At 38.8% G+C, this 19,484-nt stretch overlaps 1 protein-coding gene across 3 annotated transcripts in view; it reads right to left on the bottom strand.

The window, feature by feature from the left end:
- Nucleotides 1-19,484, bottom strand: part of RASGEF1B (RasGEF domain family member 1B) — a 565,627-nt gene that overhangs the window by 36,777 nt on the left and 509,366 nt on the right. Inside the window, exon 1 of one of the 3 annotated variants that reach the window (XM_090266715.1) lies at nt 328-459. The exons of the other annotated variants lie outside the window; for them this stretch is intronic. The gene's annotated coding sequence lies outside the window, so the exon portion shown is untranslated. Of the gene's footprint in view, nt 1-327; nt 460-19,484 lie in introns of those variants that run through there. 3 annotated transcript variants of the gene reach the window in all.

The raw sequence follows: 19,484 nt of genomic DNA, 5'->3' as shown, positions 1-19,484 counted from the left end.
AGCAAGGAAAAAAACCCAAGCTTTTACTGCCTGGTCCCGGAGGCTGGACCCCGCACCTGTTGGAACCAGGTCCTTTCCCAGGGCAGCCCCAGGTGCCCACGGCGGCGGGACAGGGGGCCTCCCCGGCCCCTTGGCTTTTGCGGGGTGCTTTGCGCCAGTGAGAGCTCGCTTGCTCAGGGTCTCTCGCCGCCCCAGGGAGCACCCAGCCGCAGGGGCGCAGTCTAAGCCGGGCTGGTTTGGCTTGCAGCTCTCGAGTAGCTTAGAGGAGCGCAGCGCACAGGGTGATTGTGCGTTCTTTGAGAACAGCCTGGTCAGGGAACGACCTACCTGCAGATGGACCCCAGATCCTCGCCTTCCCGGCTGTTTGCCGCGACCACAATTGCAACCAAAGGAACTGGAGCGAAAGCTCGCGGAAATAAGTGGGGAAAAAATACCCCGCGCAACCAGTCGGGCTCCTTGTTTATACTGAAACTATGGCCCAGCCCTGGCGCACACCCACTTAGCTCGAAGAGCCAGCCCTCCATCACAGCCCCGCCCACCCCAGCAAGCGAGGGCCAATCACAGCGCAGATCACCGCCTCCAGTGCCCGGGACGGTCTACACGTCACCCCCACCCCCACCCCGCCTCCCCGGAGACTCCAGCTGTGCGGTCGCCCCCGGTGCCCTCCCACGCTGCTGCAGAGGCGGCCTGAGCTGGGCAAACCCCAGCGCAGCTGTGTTTAGCAGCGCTGGTTCGCTGGTTCGGCTCTCTCCGAAGGCGAGCGTTTCCTCCTGGGTGCACCTGCTGGGGGCTTTTGTGCAGTCATGTATGTGTGCGTGTGTGTGTTCATTTACCTGTGTATTACCTGTAAATACCCGCCGGAGTCGTTATACAGTATCTATTAACATAATTATGACCTAAGGCTTACTGTCCATGTAACTTTCAAAAGAAAGCTGAGCGTAATCAAAAGATCATTTGCTCAGCAAGTATTTACAGAGAGCTTGAGTGCTAGGCATTGTGCAAACGCTGGGGGCACACTTCAGGCAAAAAGAAGCTGATCCCTGCCATTATGAAGCTTATGATCTAGTGGAGGACAAATGTTAAGCAAATGGTCATCCAAACAAAATGTAAAATTGCTGCTGTTTCAAGTTCCACAAAGGAAGAGAACTTGTGTTGTGAAATGTGATTCGGGTGGCAAAAAGGGGAGGACAGTCCTCAGTAAAGGCTGTGTTGTCATGGTAACCATATACTCTATCATTGGATACCTGATAACTATTTTTGTAAAGGTAAAAACCTCAATACCTCACTTTGTACAAATAAAAGGAAGCAAAAGGGGAGAGACAATGGAAACAAATAAGGGAAGGAAGAGACCTAAAGAAAAAAACAAAACACTAGGAGACTGTCTTGCTGGCTATGTGAACTTGCCTAAGTAAAGTAGCTTTTCTGAGCTTCAGTTTTCCCATATATAACATAACACTACTTATACCTGTCTTTTCAGACTGTAATTAGGATTACAGAGATAGAGAAACCTTTTATTGTCCCTGCTCCATCATCTTTCCTCCCTCCTCCTTCCTGGGGTGGAAACAGTCATCTTGAAGTTCACGTTGCCTATTCTTAGCTGCTCTCTACCCTCATTTTCTTCATCTGTGCCTCCTCTCACTTCTCGTCTTCTAATTATACTCCCTTGTTCTCTTCTGAAAATGGGTCTCCCTGACTCAGTGATTCACTCTCACTTATCCCAGCCTCCCTGCAGTTTAAAGGAGAAGCCATACAGCCAAGAGAAGTTGGCTGGGGCCAGCCATGCAGGGTAAAGCCCAGAGGCTTGGGCAGCCCATCCCAAATTGTGATTATACTGGTTGATTAGTCTTTCAGGCACTGAAGGACTCTGGGCCCCAGTGTACTCATCTGAAAATAGCAGTCATGGTTTACATAGGGAACTTCTTCAATAGGGTGCTGAGAAAATTAAGAGAGATAATACATGAAATGTATTTTGAACAATGACAGTCAGACCCCACTCCATAGTGTCCTTCCTGGTTTTGTTGTTGTTTCATCCATGGGGCTTACCACCATTTAACATACTATGTATTTTACTTATTATTGCCTCTCCCCTCTCACTAGGATATAAACTCTGTAAGAGCCAGGTTCGTTGTTGTCATTGTAGTTGTTGTTTTTCTGCTGTATGTCAATGTCTAGAACAGTGTCTCACATAAGCACTAAATAAATATATATTAGTTGATTAATTATTGACTAGTACATGTTGGTTGAATTAATGTCTATCATATGATAAGCACTCAATACACGATGTGATTATGTATCAATTATTCTCTATCATGAAAATACATTCTTTACCTTCTCTACTCCTAGTAGTTTCTTTCTGATCTTTTGACTCCATTAATTCAACTCTTATCTTTGTAAATGTTGGTAAAATCAATAGTCAAATTGATGCAAAGAAAGCTAAGACAACAGGGAACAGGATTGTCACAATTGAGTAAACCAACCATATCTTGTCTCCTGGAACTGGCACACTGCCTCCTGAAATAAATTTGGAATATCATCACTAAGAGAGAAATAAGGATTGTGTAACAGTTAGCCTTTGCTGTATAGCAAACATTCCGAAACTTAGCCACTAAAAAGCCATTTATTTGCCCACAGTGCTATGGGTTGGCAGTTTGGGCTGGGCTCATCTGAAGAGTTCTGTTGATGTCACCTAGGGTTGCTCCTGAAACTGCATTTAATCAGTTGACACCTCAGATAAGGCTGGATGGTCTATGATGGTCTAACTCACTTGCCTGTCTGTTGGCAGGCTGTTGGCTGGATATCTTGATTCTCCTCATTGTGGCCTCTCCAGCAAGTTAGCTCAGGTTTAATCGCATGATGGCCTCAGGATTCCATAAAAATGAGAGTAGAAGCTGCAAGGCTTCTTGAGTTCTAAGCCCAGAACTGGCATAACCTCTCTTCTACTAAGTTATTTTGGTCAGAGAAATCATAAGGCTGGCCTAGATTCAAGGGATGGAGAAACAAACTATTCCTCTTAGAGAAATTGAAAATAATTTGTGTCATTTTTCATCTATCACAAATGAATGACTTGCATAGGCAAATAATGGTGTTCCTCCAAACCCTCTCTCTCTATACCTCTCCCTCTCTCTCTCTCTCTTTCACAGGCCTCCTTCTGCCCAGGCTGAATTCACTAAGACACTGTCCTAGCCCTCAAATCTAGGAGAAGAAGAGATGGGGCAGGGGTTGGTCCAGTCTAGTAGGGACATCTCTCCTTGTTTGCGCTTATAGGATGAGGGAGGCCAGGTAGGAAATCCAAAGGGGCCTCTGAAAACCAAGAGTCCTGCTGGGGTGGAAGGCAGGAAATGTAGAGGAACAGTACAAAGTGAGTCTGGCTTTGCTCTCCCTGCCCTGCTAAGGTATCTTAGTCACTTGGTGTTGTCAGGCCTCAGTTTCTCCAGCTCAGTCATGAAGACAACAGCTCTCCTACACATTCTCTGTCCCAGGGGAAAATGACTGAGTTAACCAATAGAATTTAAAAGGGATTTAGTTCTAAATGCAGTGTAATATTCTGGATTGGATTTTGAAACAAAAAAAAAGGAGATTAGTGGAAAAGCTAGAACTCTGAATAAGGTCTGGATTTTAATTAATCATGACATACCGGACTTCCAGCCAAGATGGAGGCAGAGACAGACATGCTGCATCTCCCACCACAACTAAGAAGGAATACAACTACCTCAAAACTAGAAATAACCAGAAGTTCCAGAAAATCAAACTGTATGGAAGTCCAATAAACAAAGATATAAAAAAGAAATACTCATCCAGACAGGTAGGAGGGGCAGAGCCAGGGCAGAGAGGACATGGTGTGGTGGTGGCAGCAGCGCTGGCAACGGCAGGCCAGTGGAAAGCGCAGTCACACATTTTAAAAAGTCAGGAGGGACACTTGGGGAGCGTTCCCAGCTTTTCACGAGACCACGCACCTCATGGTCCCAACACCGGGGAAAATCAAGACTCATTGCTTCTGACAGTGCAAACCAGTGGGGGTTGGGGCAGAGGAAGAAACTGCCAGTCTCTTAGCAGAGTACACTTGTTTAAAGGGCCCCCATGTCCAGGAAAGAGTAAGACTGAAGGACTTTGTTAGGTCCAAACCACTGTTATATGAGTTGTTAAAGGGAATTGTTTAGAAGAAGGAGGATCAAGACAATGAACATTAAAATGAAAACTGTATTACAACAACCAATAGCAGAAGCTAGAGAACTGAGGCAAGGGCAAACTAAGTAGGCAACGAGAAGGGAAAAAGAATTATAGGTAAGGGGAGAATATTGGGGGGAGGTCAGCGGGGAGGGGAGGGGGTAGAGGGAGGGAGATAGTGCAGGAATTGGGAAGCATAGTGGGAGGGAGTGGAGTGGACAGGAAGATGTTGAAAAGAACTATATGCAGGACCAATGGCCAGGGACTAAGGGGGGATACAACTGGAGGGAGGGGGGATCAGGGGGGAAGGAAATTGGGACAACTGTAACAGCATAATCAATAATAAATAAATAAATAATAAAAGGCCCCCATGGTCCTAGAACATCTGTAGACCTATCCACTCTGGGAATGAGAGTCAGGGCAACAGCAAGAGAGGCATCAGTCCCATACAGAAGTGGGAGAACTGCCTAGAAAAGGGGTGAGTGTTGGACAAGTGGCACTGTTCCCTCTCAGACCCCTCCCCCACATACAGCGCCACAACATTGTAAAACAGGTCACCCTGTACTGACAAATACCTAAGGCTCGGCCCCTTACAACATAACAGGAGCAATAGCTCTACCTAAGACACAGAGGCAAACAAACACAGGAGCCTGTCAAGATGAGGAGACAGAGAAGTATGGCCCAAAAGGGGGAATGGGTCAAGGTCCCAGTGGGAGAACTAAGTGGTGAGGAGATAGCCAACCTAACAGATGCAGAGTTCAAAACACTGGTGATAAAGATGCTCACAAGCTTGACAGGTATGCTTGAGTATGGTAAGCGCATAAGAGAAGAAGTGAAGGCTATGCTAAGTGAAACAAAGGAAAATCCACACAGAACCAATGGTGAAGGGAAGGAAACCAGGGTTCAAATCAATGACTTAGAACATAAGGAAGAAAAGAACAGACAACCAGTACAGAATGAGGAAGCAAGAATTTTTTAAAATGAGGGAAACTTCCCAAATTTTGTGAAGGAGTTGGACATACAAGTCTGGGAAGCACAGAGGGTCCCAGGCAAGCTGCACCCAGAGGGGACCACACCAGGATGCATTATGATTGAGATACCAAAGGTGAAAGATAAAGAGAGAGTCCTGGGGGCAGCAAGAGAGAGGCAGAGAGTTGCCTACACGGGGTTGCCTATAAAACTATCAGCTGATTTCTCAGAGGACACTTTGCAGGCAGGAAGGGACTGGCAAGCAGTATTCAATGTGATGAAAGGCAACCTGCAACCAGGATTACTCTATCCAGCAAAGCTATTATTTGGAATGGAAGGGTAGATAAAGTGCTTCCCAGACAAGGTGAAGCTAAGGGAGCTCATCATTGCCAAGCCATTATTATATGAAAGGTAAGTCAAAGGGACTTAGTTAAGAAAAAGAAGATCAAAACTATGAACACTAAAATGACAACAAACTCACAACTATCAACAACTGAATCTAAAAAATAAAAACAAAATCCAATGAAGCAAACCAGAATAGGAACAGAATCATAGATATGGGGATCATTTGGAGGGTTATCAGCTAGGAGGGGGGAGGGGAGAAATGGGGATATGGTGAAGGGATTAAGAAGTATAATCGATTGGTACAAAATAGATGGGGGGAAGTTAAGAATAATATAGGAAAGGGTGAAGCCAAAGAACTTATATGCATGACCCATGGACATGAACTAAGGGGGGTGGGATTGGTGGAGGGAAGTGGGGTACTGGGCAGAGGGGAGCAAAGGAGAAAAAATTGGAACTATTGTAACAACATAATCAATAAAATATACTTTTTTAGGACAAAGGGCCACAGCGCAGCAAAAAAGGTTGCGGATTGCTGCTGGTCGCTGGGTCGTGACAACTACACAGGCACTGTGTGGGGAAGGAAATAGACTTACAGGTCCAGGAAGCACAGAGAGTTCCAAAAAAACTGGACCCATGGAGAACCACTCCAAGACACATTATAATCAAAATGTCAAAAGTTAAAGATAAAGAGAGAATCTTAAAAGCAGCAAGAGAGAAGAAAAGAATCATGTACAAAGGGGTCCCAATTAGACTATCAGCTGACTTCTCAAGGGAGACCCTGCAGGTAAGAAGGGACTGGCAAGAAATATTCAAAGTAATGAAAAGCAAAAACCTACAACCATGAATATTCTATCCAGCGAAATTGTCATTCAGAATAGAAGGGCAGAGAAAGTGTTTCCAGGACAAAACAAAACTGAAAGAGTTCATTAGATCCAAACCACTGTTATATGAGATGTTAAAGGGACTGGTTTAGAAAAAGGAGGATCAAGACTATGAAATCTAAAATGAAAACTGCATCACAAGAAACAACAACAGAAGCTAGGGAATTGAAACAAAGGCAACCTAAACAGGCAACAAGAGTGGAAAAACAACTATAGGTATGGGGAACATATTGGGGGGAGGTCAACAGGGAGGGGGAACAGGGAGAGGGAGGGAGATGATATAGGAATTAAGGATCATGGTAGGAGGGAATGGAATAGACAGGTTGAGAAGAACTATATGCACAACTAATGGACATGGTCTAAAAGGGGGGGACAACTGGAGGGAGGGGGCCACCAGGTGGAGGGGAGCAGAGGGAAGGGAAATTGGGACAAATGTAACATTATAATCAATAAAACACATTAAAAAACAAACAATATATATATATATATATACTTTTTTAAAAAGTGACATACCATGATCAGTCTCTTAGTTTTGACAAACATACCAAGTAAGGTGTAAGATGTTGACTTGGGGTAGGCAGGGTGCTGGGTTTATGGGAACTCTCTACTATTTTGGCAGCTTTTATGTAAATTGAAATATATTCCTAAATAAACATTTATTAAAAAACAAAAAAACCCTAGTAGGTATGTGTATTTAATTAAACTAGAAGCCAGTTGTGTTCACTGCAAAGCAATGTTTATTATTTGTCTCAAACACAAATATAATATAAATTTTTGTGGTTTATGATATTCTTAAAACACTTAAACTTCAAATGAAAATTTCACAAAGCATAATTGCCTTCAAATATTTAGAATTTGCCATGCGAAAGAGGAATGAGGCTCCAGAACACGAGATACGTTCTAAGGGGAAAAAGTGTAAAGAAATGGATCACAGCTTCAGTGTAAGAAAAACATTAAGATGTCCTAAGTGGAGTAACAGCCTTTTTCAGCATTGAGTTCCCTTTCTGGATCTTAAAGGACCTTAGGAAATGGCCAAGTAACTCACCTAAACACATCCACATTTTCTCTTTCACTTACTTTCTCAATATCACTCTAGAATATGGAGATGAACATTCCAAGGATATGGAATCTTAGCCCCAGTTATAAGAAAAAACAAAGGCATTGGTCCCACAACTCACTAATAGTCAATCTAGACCACAGCCTACAAAAGCCAAGAAGACAAGCCCATTTTTTTAATCAATATGGTGCATTTGTCTCTCCTATATGTTAACAAAAGCTTGAGTATTTTATAAAGCAAAAATGTGAATAAATTTTTCTGAAAATCAACAGTTACTAAGCAAGGTGTGTTAACATGACACTGCAGTTGGTTAACTATCCTATAGGATCTCTGATCTAAACACAGCTTCTCCAGAACACGCAAGTTCTTTTTTTTTTTTTAAGAATAAAATATAAACAAAAACCAAAAATACCTAGAGTGTGGCACAGATACCGAAGTGTTTATTTTATATAAAGAAAAAAAGGAATTGCTATTGCACAGAAAATACAGTTAAAGGAAGAAGAAGACAATGTAACTATGCCCTCCCACACCCACCCCGTTCACAGAGAATAATCCTTAAAGAAAACCCTTATCTCCCCCTTGCCTTTCGGTGTACTTTTCCTTGACTCCCCTTTCCTCATCATCTGAGAGTCTAGAGTGAAAGGGGGAAGGAGACCGCTTGGTGTGCTTTGGTTTCATGCTTTCTTCCTGCTCATAGGCCAACCTAGCTTCTTAGGGGGCTGTGTTAGAATTTCATCATAATAAAAAGTGTGTATGTACTTGGCATTGCCTCTGTACGGACATTTCTCTGAAACCTAAGAGAAGGATCATGAAGGCAGGACATGAAGATTTAGATATTCAAGATCCCGAGTCCCTGCCTGGTCACATCAATCCTTTTATAACTATAAATGAACCCTGCCAGTTAGAAGGAATTTTTGTGAGAAAACACACAACTGGGTCAGCCTTGGAATGGTAATTTCAATAATAAATCCCAACAGTTGTTATCGTTTGCAATGTCCATTCACATCCATTTTCTCATGTATGGAGAACACTGGGTCTGCGAGGGTCATTCAACTGTAACAGTGGTCACTACAGAGCATGTATTTTCCCTTCCTGGTATCACTAAAAATATCATAAATAGCCATTTATTTAAATTTGCTAAGAAGGAAAATGCTCCTAAATAGAAGGGAATGAACTAGAAAAGATAACTTCAGGGAAGTCTCTTCCACGTGTTCCTGTGATCCTTTATCACTGCCACCTTTTATCTCCCAGACCACAGAGTTATACAAAGGAAGGCAATGGCTGCCTGGAAAATTCCACAACAGACAGAGGAGGTTTTCAAATCCCCTAAGAAAAGGTAAAAAATTACTCTACCTTCATTTATAGCAGACAAGCACTATTGAAAGGCAAATTTATTATTTTCCCCATATAAGCCTTATCATTTCACTCATTTGTCAATTCTTATACACTCTTCCAAAGTAATTATTTACAATATCCTCAAGAGGGATATTGATATTGAGAAATTAAGTATAACTCGGCCTAATCACAGGGTCATGAGACCATCTCATCATCTTCACTGATTATATAATGCAGAGTTAATTATTATTTCTGCACTGACAAAGAAATATTTCATAACCTTAAACATGCATCATTTTGATAAGACACATATATCACCATTTTAAGTAGAAATTCAACTATATTTAAAATGGTATATTTAGATAAATATTCTTCATCCTATAAAATATTTATAGTTAAGAGTATATATAAATATATTTCTCTATTTCTAACATCTCTTTCTAGCAGTTTCTTTTTCTGGTTCTTTGTGAATGAGTTAATTCTATAATGAATTTTTTTAAAGGTTTTTCTGTTTCAAATTCTTATAACCTTTAATATTAAGTCTGATTATTTTGCTAGAAGATCCCCTCAGGTTTGACTAATTACCAATATATATCCTTAAACATTGAGTGGGAAGGGAGAAGGGATAAAATGAATAATAGAATAATAAAATTTTACAGCTGGGAGAAATATTAATGATCATCTCTTTTCATCTTTCCCCACCCCTACACCACCAACCAAGGCAGATTTTTTTAAAGGCATTTTTGAGATGAGGAAATTGAATCTTAGGAAATTAAATGATCTCTCTCCAAGGCCATCCAACAAGATAATAGCAAAGTTACACCAGTCAAAGAGCCCAGGTGATGAGTCCAAGACTTCAAACACGACATAATTTTACTTCCTAATTATTCCTGCAGGGGTGAAATCTCTGGAGCTACTTTGATATTACAGAAGTATAATTTGTTTTCAAATATTGATGATAAGTATTCTCTATTAAACACTTCTTGATAAAATGATAAAGAATTCTCTAGATGTTGCTAAAGCCTTTTATTAGAATTCTCTAATTCTTAATACCATTTATCTTTTTTAATATTCAAGATAATAAGAGAGGAAACTCTTGCTTGTATTATCATTAAAGTAACATGGTCTACACTATTAATAACACTTCATAAAGTATATTGGAGAAATTATGTTGATCAAAAAACTTACCTAGTAAGCATGTACTATTGTCATCATGAAAACATATCCCTAAGGTATTTTCTCTTTTATATGATAACATAAGTGATTTTCATTAGACTGTATAATTTTGAAAAAATATTAGATCATTGTAATTTCTAGATGATTCTGGGATGGTTAATTTTGTAAAATGTCCAAACATTTATTTTGGCACATGGAAATCATAATAAAACCAGAATTTCTGTATGGTATATTTAGCTAGATATTGCTATTGAAAAACATAAAGTGAAACATATTTTCTGCACAAAAACAAATGGTGCAGATCATATAGTTTAACTATTTCTCTAGTAAATTAAAGAGCATGGCTATCTGAGGGAAGGGGTGAAGGTGAGACTGAGGATGGAAGACAAAGGGAACTTAAACTTTATGTGTAGTGTTTGATTTCCTTCGTAAAGACATAAAGCAGATGTGACAAAATGTTCATTATTATCATTTGTGCATGGTGGGTACACAGGTGTTTATACTTTTATATTGTATAAACTTATTCAAAAAAACAAAAGAATTTATAATCAAAATTGGGTATTTTCATAGAACTCTACTGCATAATCCTAAACTATATTTAAAGCTTATATTTTAAGGCAATATATACTGGTATATGTCTTGTTTTACCTTTTTCTGCTCACTGATTAGTCACATTTATAAAATAAAACTATCAGTCAACAGTACAGAGATTTTATTTGGTGCCACTGTAGAAAATAATAGGTACCAAGTTTATTAAAGGATGTTATGCAACTCCCATAGTTTATCAAAATTAGCCCCTCTCTTGCTTTTTTGATGTGATAGTGTGTGCCCCCCCCCCAGAGATGTGTATTGTGAATAAACACACAAAATAGCTTTGATTCTTAACTGAAGTCTGCTTTAAAGTCAAATCTCCCACAGACCAACACCACTAGCATATGATTAATGTTTCTAAGACCTGGAATTAACTGGTGATAATTTTAGAATCTACAATTATTCACATAATTTTTTCTAATTAGCTGTCTGAAGAGTGGTCAAGAACTAAAGGCAAATGGGGTTGACCATACGGACAAAACGTCCCTATTAGTGGAATGGCCCATTTACTTCAGGTCTGTTGAGAGAGATGAGGTGTGTGTTTTGAGATGTGTTTGGATGAGTAGGTGGGGTGGAAGAACCCTGCTCTTGCTTGTAGAGGTAGAGTTTGGAAAGAGTTGGAGAAGAAGACATTTTTTTTTTGGCCCAGACTATTGCTCAATGATTTTAAAGAGACTTTCCCCTAAGAAAGTGTATATGAAGAAATAGACCTAAGAAAGACCAAGGCCTTTTCTACAGAGATATGAATTTAACATTTTTCATTAGATGAAATTCATAACAAAGGGCAAAATGAAATGTCTCACTCTGGATAAAGTTCCTCAGCTATATAAAACATCGTCTTAAGTTCTATTTCATTTATAAGAACTCATTAAAAAAACTCTTTTTAAATGCCCTGGCTTCCTAAGCTAAAAGTTGAACACCAACTGTTACAAAAGGCAGTCATGAATCCAAACTTTCTAAATTTCAAAATACCAACAACAAGCTGTATGTTTTTCCCAAAACAGTTAAACTAGGACATGCTGATTTGAAAATATCTCTAAATAGATGCCATTTTTGTTAGCCCCACTCCTGCTTTTGCATTAAGGCTAATGGCAGACACATATCATATCATTTTTTGATTCAGAACAAACAACAAAGTATAAATGAATGTGAATTTCATTCTATGCCTTTCCACGACCCAATCTTTTAAAGTATATCACAATATCATAAACTCCAGAAACACCTCACCTGGCAAGTAAGGTGCCCATTAAGCTTCATAAATTTTTATAATTTTTAAGTTTTTTTCTTTCTTTCTCTTCCTTCCTCCCTCCCTCCCTTCCTTCCTTTCTTTCTTCCTTCCTTCCTTCCTTCCTTCCTTCCTTCCTTCCTTCCTTCCTTCCTTCCTTCCAAGTTCAGCAAACTACATAGTGGTGAAAATTTTTTTACTCCAAATCTCAAGAGTAATTAATGCACCTTCAAGAAAGAAGGAATGTCTAAACCTGTTAAATAAGCATCCTTTTAGGGAAAAACAACCAGTACATTGAAATAAGTCATTTGCAAAAAAGCTTGTAGAACTTGTTCCAGAGCACACAAAATGAGGGAGGAAATGCAAAGCAAGGCAGCCCGCTCAGAGTAAACAGTGGAAAGGACTAGGAAAAGAGCAGCTGGCCAGTACTGCAAAGGGACTCTGCTCAGCGTAGGAACAAATGAAGAGCATCCTATAAAACTTGGCTCTCCACTGGAGAAGTTAACATCTCAAATTCTTAGTTTTCTCAACTGGAAAATTTGGAGTGAACTGAATTATATGATTTCAGAGATGTCTTCCAGCTGTTACTTCATATTAGGACTGTTTTAATTGTTAGTTTTTAGTCCAGTTCCATCTGGATACCTTAGAAAAAAGCCAAGAGGCTTGAGGAAACACAGAACTGATAGACATAACCCAACTCCGCTGATTTTATAATTCTTGGCATACTCTTTCCCTAGAATTCAATGTCTTCATTACAATAGTGATTATGACGCTTGCAAGAGTCCCTAGGGATCCTCTTTCACTTTTCTCTAAGGCTTGACATATATTAAGAGGCAGTGGCTGCAACTAAGTGTAGCATGGCCCAGTAATACCTCTGCTCTGGGTTTGATTAATGAGATTTGAGATTTAACTGTGATGATGGGTGGTCTATTTCTGGGACTAATTTCTTATCCAACCAACCCAATTTGCCTGGGATTATCCTGGTTTTAGCACTGAAAGCCCTATGTCTTTGGCAAACCCTCCGATCCAGGCAAATTGAAATGGTTGATCACCCTAACTCCACAGATATTTACTGAGAACCTACTGTGAGCCAAGCCTTAGAAAAGACATTGGTAAACCAATGAGAACAAAATAGGCAAGGTTCTTGCTGTCATGGGGGTACCACCCAGGTGGGTAAGACAGACATTAAACAAAGGGAAGAAAACAATCAAGCATTACAGAGTGGGGTCATTACTAGGATGTAGAACAGCGGTGGGCCTCTGCTGCAAGACGGGAAGAGATGCCTTCTCTTACAGTAAGACCTAAAGGACGAGGAATCAGGTATAAGTATCGCCAGGACAGGTTAGTTCTAGATCATTGCTAAGAATGAAAAGGCATTTCAAGAAGACCTTGTGACTCCGAAAACTATCTTATTTATCCATTTATGTATTTACTGTTGGAATTATATTTAGAGAAATATTCTGATAATTAGAATAGAAAGTACATGAGTGAAGGCCTTGTATATAACTCTTATGCCCACAACAATACTTGGTGCTTAATATGTACTGAATAAATAGATGAGTGAAAATATTGCTACCTTTTGACCTACTATGTAGCCTCCTAGACTCACTTTCCCTTTTCTCAACCAGCCCATCCATAAAGCAGATGGAGTTATAGATTCTATGGGCCATGGAACACTCATAAGCTCTAAATTGAAGCTATTCTGAGTCAGTCTATGTACATGAGCTCCAAGAGAGATTTGTTAAGCTTTTTTCTTTGCTCTGTGTTCATATATTGACTCAAGATGTTAGGTGCTCTGCTACCTAAGCTGAGGAGAGATTGACCTCATAGTTTTAAGCCTGCAGCTTTATGATAACCAGCCTCAAACAGTGGGTTGGTTGTAGTATTACTAATTAAAAGAAGGCAGAGGTCTAACAAACTCACCATTTCCATCAGGAAATTTCTCACCTCCCCCAGAATAGCTCCCCCTTATGACCTTCTAATTTCTGATTAGGGTATCTTTTTCTCAGGGTTGAGACCTGAAAGTCCCCTTGGCCTCTTTATTTGAGTTTGTTGCTTGCATTCAGTCCATAGCTATATACTCTCATTTTCTACCCCCAAATTCTTCATCCCCTCCTTTGCCATTTCTGGTTCCATTGCATTCAGAGATTAGAGAAACAACCACATACTCGATTGCCACCCTCTTCCCCATTGCTAAGACAGATACAGATACATATATAATATACTGCCAGAATAGATTATCCCTGATATCTGGTATTTCAGGAAACTGAATTGCTCATTTGCTTTAAAACTGACAGTGGTTTACTCTATTGAAACAAGGTCCTCAACCAAACTTCCATCTTATCTCTTATTTTTATTTTATATACATAATAATCTAATCGAGTAAACAGCTTGTTTATGTTTTCCCACCTCTATGATTTTTATCACACTAATCCATTTACTTGGAATGAACTTCCATGGTCCCAAGATATATTGCAAATCACAGTTCCTGCTTGCATTTTAGAAACTCATTTTTTTATTTTTTAAATTTATTTTTTAAATACCTTGTTTATTTACAGGACTAGAAACTCATTGAAATAATCTTAATTTTAAGTTCCTATAAGAAATTTTTAATACCTGATACAGCTATAATAATGAATCATAATGACTATCAATTACTGATGATTTAATACTACAAATACATTTTTGAACACAAGCTGAGTTCTTCTGTAACAATGGAAAATTATAGCAGTGGGGAATTATAACCCACCCCACCATTCTTTTAACATTGTTTCTGTAAGGCCTGACCCTGACTAATATGTAGCTTATAGATGAACCACATGTTTGTGTAAGAATCCTAAGAACTAGCTTCAAAAGATTAAAAACTCCAACCTTCAGGCATCCCAACTCCCAGAGATATGCTGACCTTCAACCATTGAGTCAGGATGATGTAAAATGAGGATATGTGAATCCAGAAAGACTAAACCAGGATGATACACACCGGACCATCATTTGCCTTATCAAAATGGACTGTGCTCATCTGCACGTAGAGAACTTTTCGACCCCCTCCCTTGAAGTCTTTGTTCCATTACCCTCTCTCTCCTTATAAAAACCTCTGACTCCACTGAGATGTGGAGATGCGCTTTGAAACATGAGTCCCCTGTCTTCCAGGTGGCTGGAAGCTGAAAATAAACCACTTTCCTTTATATCAGCACCTGCCTCTCGAGCATTGGCTTCTGTAGTGGCAAAGAGCTGGACCTGCTTTTAGTTTTACTCCTATTGTAGGTTTTAGGGATTCAAAGCTCTGGTCTCTGATGCTAAGTTAATTGTTAATGGATATGATTGAAGGACTCAGCATTGGCAACCACTTTAAGCATCAGAGGGTTTTCTATATAAGCAGGAATCATATGTGGTCATTCAAATTAAATATAATAAAAGGTGGTGTAGGGTGACTAACATACATTGAGCATTTACTACATGCCAGGGATTGTGCTAAGTGCTTTTCATATACATATAATTATTTAATGTGTATAATGATCATATAAAGCCCTTAATATTATCTCCATCTTTATAGAAGACATAACTGAAGCTGGGGGAAGTTTTTAAAAATTGCCTGAGAATAACCCCCTAATAAATAATAGAGCCAAGATTTGGATCCTGATGCATCCGACTCTGTGGTCTTTGTATGACAAGGAAGACACAGTCTGTAGAGCAGACACATAAATGTCAGGTGGATTTTCATTGTAATAGGTGCTGTATTTAAAATAAATCCAAAGCTTGTGTGCTATCCTTGACCACATAAGTGGTTGTGGTACAGGTTAGGGGTGGAGCAACGCTACGTAATGATCAAGATCACCCACAATGGAAACAGGAAGAACTTGGTTCAAATCTCAACTCAGTGTGAACATGAACAAGTTGTTTAATTATTAAAAGCTTCAGTTATCTCACCTGTGAAATTAAAATAATAATGCTTGTTTTAAAAGAGAAATAATATCAAGCTTCAGTACAGTATCTGGAACACAGAATTCACTCAACAAATGGTAGTTAATTAAATATAATTATACTATTCAGCAGCCTCTTTATGCTTAATACCTCAGCCTCTTTCAAACTCCTTTAAAAAGTATAACTATATGTGCTGCTCTATTTGTGTGACTTAATTGTTAAATGGTTGTTGAAGAACCATTTGAAAGTTGTTGACGCCCTTAAAGACTTCAGCATGCAGCTCTGAAAAATAAGGACATTCTTGTACGTAGATATTTATGTACCTAAACTCCTAGGAAATGTCAACAATATTAACTAATATCATCTAATTTCTAGTATATGTTTAAATATTAAAATTTCCTTTTTAAATTTTATTTTTATTGTATTTTTCCATTACCATTTATCCCCCTTATGCCCTCTTTTTCCTCCACCCATCCCCCCGCTCCCAATCACCACACTGTTGTCCATGTTCCATGAGTACTTTGTCTTTTTTTGCTGGATCCTTTCAGCCCCTAACTACCCGCCCCCCCAGCGCTGTCAGTCTGCTCTCTATGAGTTTGCCTCTATTTTGTTTGTTAGTTCAGTTTGTTCATTAGATTCCATATATGAGTGAAATCATATGGTATTTGTCTTTCTCTGACTGGCTTATTTCACTTAGTGTAATGTGCTTCAGTTTCATCCATATTGTCTCAAAGGGTAAAATTTCCTAAATTGTTCCCAAAAACTCTTTCAAAGGATTTTTTGAACCAGGTTGTAATCAAGGTTAATGAGTTATATTTGGTGGTTGTTTCGTTGTTCTCTTTCACACCGTATGGGCCCCTTCTCCGCTCCCAGTCCTTGACTGCTTTTCATGGCACTGCCTTTTCTGAAGAAACCAATCCACTTGTCTTAGAGAAAGTACCATTTTGTGGATTTGTCTGATAATTTTCCTTAAGGTGCCATTTAACTTGTTCTTCTGTCCTCTGAGTTATCTATACATTGGAATGCAGGTTTTAAAGCCTTACTGCCTTTTAGTTAAACATTGTGGCAAGAACACTTCTGGTAGGTATAAAATAGACAGGGAGACATTAAGAATAGTAAAGTAAATAGAGAATCCAAAGAACCTATGTGCGTGACCTATGGACGTGAACTAAGGGAGGGGGGTTATTGCTGGAGGGAAGGGAGATACCTGGTGGGGGGTGGGGGGGACAATTATAATACCATAATCAATAAAATATACTTTAAAAAATGTCAGTGCTGTGTAGTTTATATTACATCACATAAAAATTTCCATGACCACTTCCTCTTCAAAATATTTTGTGGTTTTCTCGCTCTCGCTGGAGTATGGCAAGACCGACCCAGTGGTTTTCCACTCTGCCTTCACTTTAGAATCTTTTGGGGAGTTTTTAGAAACATTTGTTAGTGAGTTGCATCCCTGGGATTTCTGGCCTAGGGCCAGCCATGGGTAGTTTGGCAAGGCCTTCTCAGGTGATTTTCATTGTAATCAGGGTAGTGTGACTGGTTTACAAACCAGACTCTGAAGGCTTCTTAGCACACCTTCTTTATTTACCCCCTCATATTTTCAGTGTTCAGTAGAATGCCTGACTCATAATACATGTGGAATTAATTTTCAACATATAGGCAACTCACCTTCCTTTTATACCATAGCTTTTTCTTTTTTTCTAAATGTGTACTATGAAGCCAATAGGTTAATTTTATAGCTGGTTTTATATCGTTTCTGAAAACGATATATTGACTGAAAAAGAATCATTTTTGAACTTCTGAGAGAGAGGAAAGTGTAATCATTTAGCTATAGTGTTAGATTAATTTGATTGTAGACAGTTTCTTTTTCTTTTTTCTTTTTATTTTTTTCTTTTCACATTACCAGTTCTTCCAGTTCTTATTGTGAGGACTGGTAAAATGATTCTAAAATTACATACAGAGGAAGAAAGACTGGAAGTTTATCCTAGCTGTAATTGTTTCTTTCAAATATATCAAGGAAATTTCAACCAGGTGGAGGAGTGCAATAGAAAGAGAAGGAATACATATAGTTATGCTTCCATTTGCTCAAATTCAACTGTGGCCAAATCTTTAAAACAGATTAAAAAGATATATACTTTGTTAGGGCTTGTCAAAACTAACCATCTGTAGTTTCAAATACAAAAAAGGTGAGAAAGGCCACCTTTTACTAAAAAAGGAGGCTATCCCATAGCAAACTTAGGAAATAGAGACTATATAATTATTTATTGTACTTCTACTAAGTGGAAATCATCAACAACCTAAGAGGAAATCAGCAAAGGGTATGATCACACAGTAGTATCTGAAAAGGCTTTTACACAGATGGAAGATGCTCAATCTGAATCATTAACAAAAATGTAAATAAAAGTTATGCTGAGATCTTTTCCTTTAATTCATCAGACTAGCAAAAATCCATTGTTGTGGAGGATTACAAATGCATGCACCTTTTGAACCAACAATACCAGCTAAAGAAAATTATCCTATGATACAGTCCACTCATTATGGGGAATAACAAAGTTTTTCATTTCCTCCGGTAGATTAGAAGCAACTAATTGTCTTAAGTTTTCATACATTCATAGACTCAAACACTTTGCAAGTATAATAGAAAATACTAAGAAAATTGTCCTGACAAGGAAGGCTCATATGCTATTTAGTGAAAAAGGTACAGATTATTATGCTCTATAGTATACAAAAGAAGAAAAAACAAAGGAACATATATTTGTACTGTATGATTTTTTACAGAAAAAATGTGGGGGCAGATAAACAGAGATGATAAGTGGTTAGCTGTTTGGGGGAGGAGATAGGAACGAGGTAGGTGGTTGAGAGTAAGAGTGAGAAAGCGGAAGGAAATGTTTCACAAGACACTTCTTCATCCTTTATTGTGTTGGTAGTGTGTGTATTCAAAAATTTAAATATTCCTTAAAATCCCTATCAAAACTTCTGGGAAAATGTTTTTTCTTTTTTTTTTTTTTTTTAATTAGAAAATATTTTTATAGTCCTTATTCTTATTGTAGAGTTTCAAAGTCAATTCTATTCTCAGTTTCATGAAAAATGAAACCGAAACTCTGCATATTTCTCATACACCCAGACTTAAAACATGGACTCAGGAAAAAAACTCAGAAGAAAACTTATCAGGATAATTTCCAATCTTCAGATTTGTTGTTCCACAGAAATTAAAAGTTTTAGCATGCATTTAAACATGCCCTATTTAAAGTCCAAACAGACCATTGTTGTAAGATAGCTATCCCAAAGCTAGTGCTTACATAAAACTTAAGTAATGTCGTCAAAGTAAAATTAGCCTCTTTCTGCCATGTACTCTCCATGGAACCCACAGGAGACATGACTATCTGACAAGCGGATAGGAGAATTCCACCTAAGAAAAAGAAGAGATTCTTTCTTCACAGACAAGTCAATAAAAGCAAAAGGAATTTTGGGTTATTCATTTGGCTCTTAGCATCTAATACTTTCAGTTACCAGTTTACTTTTCAATGTATTGTGTAACAAAAAAGTATGGGACCCTTGCTGTATTACCAGTACTTTGCCAGCGTAATGCAAACAGGAAGTGCATCATAAAAGTCTGACGGACCACAGTAAAATAAATCGGTATTCTAGGGTTTTTGTGATTTACTAAGTCATACATACTCTCTCAGGTCATTTTTCTCTGAAAGTGGAGTGACTGTGACAAACTGGAATACCTCAGAATTTTGATATGATCACTAAGTAATACCAAAAATACATAAGGCTTTAGAAGTATTACTACTGCTATTATGGCACAGATATAAAG

Source organism: Furipterus horrens, unplaced genomic scaffold, assembly GCF_987537825.1.
Source record: "Furipterus horrens unplaced genomic scaffold, mFurHor1.1.pri manual_scaffold_2, whole genome shotgun sequence".
Lineage (NCBI taxonomy): Eukaryota > Metazoa > Chordata > Mammalia > Chiroptera > Furipteridae > Furipterus > Furipterus horrens.
Note: the sequence above shows the minus strand (reverse complement) of the source record. Positions and strands in the feature narration are given on the sequence as shown.